This window comes from Elephantulus edwardii, unplaced genomic scaffold (genome assembly GCF_000299155.1).
Source record: "Elephantulus edwardii isolate Elephantulus edwardi_28Jun2011 unplaced genomic scaffold, EleEdw1.0 scaffold00020, whole genome shotgun sequence".
NCBI classification, from domain to species: Eukaryota; Metazoa; Chordata; class Mammalia; order Macroscelidea; family Macroscelididae; genus Elephantulus; species Elephantulus edwardii.
In genome coordinates this window covers 22,631,651-22,633,576 of record NW_006399770.1, presented here as the reverse complement: position 1 = coordinate 22,633,576, position 1,926 = coordinate 22,631,651, and positions in this window count along the sequence as shown.

The following is a 1,926-nucleotide window of genomic DNA, read 5'->3' as shown; positions in this document are numbered from 1 at the left end:
TTTTTTTCCCTTTACTTTGGTTTCTCAGCATTATAGAGCAATATTTAGTCTCTTCTGACATCTGTCTTGGGCTTTTCTTCCTCTTCTGTCTTTGTAATGAACTTTTGCATTCTTCCTGGGTGATATTCCTTATATGCTCCCAACTCATCTGTTCGTTAATGTTCCAGGCCTTAAATCTGTTCCTGAGATGGTTTTGAAATTGAGGTCAGATACAAATTTTATTTTTTATAGATTTGATTAACTTCCTTTACCTTTAGTTTGAACTTGCATATGAGTAATTGATGGCCTGTTCCATAATCAACACCCGGTCTATCTTCCACAGCTGATTTGAGCTTTACTGACAGTTGTATCAATCTGATTGCTGTGCATACCATCAGGTGAAACCCACATGTATAGTCTGTGCTGATCTTTCTTATAAAAGGTATTTGCAATGAATAAATCATTGATTATATGGAATTCTATCTTTCTATCTTCAGCCTCATTTCTACAACCAAGTCTATGTCTTCCAACTACTGATTCTTCTTCCCTATTGCCAAGTTTTGCATTCTAGTCAACCATTTTTATGAATGCATCTTGATTGCATGTTTGATTGATTTATGATTAAAAAATTGGTAGAAATCTTTTAGTTCCTCCTCTTTGGCTCCAGCTATTTATGCATCTATTTGAATGATAGTACTGGACTTCCTTGTATGTATATGTATATTATCCTATCACTCAAAATATTGTATTTCAAGATGGATCTAGAAATGACTTTTTTTAACCATGAAAGATCCCACAATTTTTCTTACCTTTCATTCTTTGGTATAGTAGATCATATGCAAGTCCATCTCATTTTGCCAATTCCTAGTATGTCAATACTTAAATATTCCATTTCTTTCTTACTAATGTCCAATTTTCCCACATTCATGCTTCCCACATTCCACATTCCAATCACTAGTGTTTGATTACACCTGCTTCTTTGTGTTTCCATACTTGATTGGTCAGCCTTTGTTGCCATATTAGCTAGTCTACTCTTGTTGTTGTTGTTAAGTGCCATCAAGCGATGCTATGAATGAGAAACCTCAAAATTTGTATAACTTTCATCTATCTTTTCTCTAGGTTAATAGGGTTTCTGGAGGCAAGCTATTTCAGAAGTGGATGCCACCTCTGCTTCCAAGCTTGTTTTAATGGGGGAGCTCCACCAAACACTCTCCACTGTGGGTAATCATTATCACATTTGACACATCATTGTCACAGTGTTCAGCTTCACAGCAACTGTGAGTTACCTCCATACAATAAATGGACAGACCGGGGCTATATGACCTACAAGAATGTTTTACTGAAAACAATTAAAAACAGGCCTGAGGGCCACAAATTAGAGTCATCCACTTTTGGCTTGGTAGCATCATATTCTGTCCACTAAGCCAACTGATCTCTCTCTATGCTACTGTTGTTGTTGTTGTTGTTAAGTGCCATTGAGTCTTAAGTGACTCATAGTGACCCTATGAACAAGAGACCTGGACACTTGTATAACTTTCATCCTTTATCTGGCGTCATTTGGCTTCTGAAGGCAAGTTATTTTGGAAATAGATGCCACTCCTGCTTCCAAGCTTGTATTAATCGGGGAGCTCCACCAAACACTTTCCACTATGGGTAACCATTATTGCGTTTGACACATCAGTGTCAGAGTCTTCAACATCACAGCAACTATGAGTTACCTCTGTACAGCAAATGGACAGATCAGTGCTATACCACTTAGAAGAATGTTTGACCAAATTTCTTTTCTAATTGGAGGCTGAATATGATCAACTCACATCCAATGGCGAGTAATCATTCCACCATAATCCTCACCAGAACTAGAAAACAAACCTCTATAGAATCTGGCTGCTCCAGATGACTTCTCAATCTAGATTCCAGCCACAAACTGGTGACTAAATGCTTTTTTCT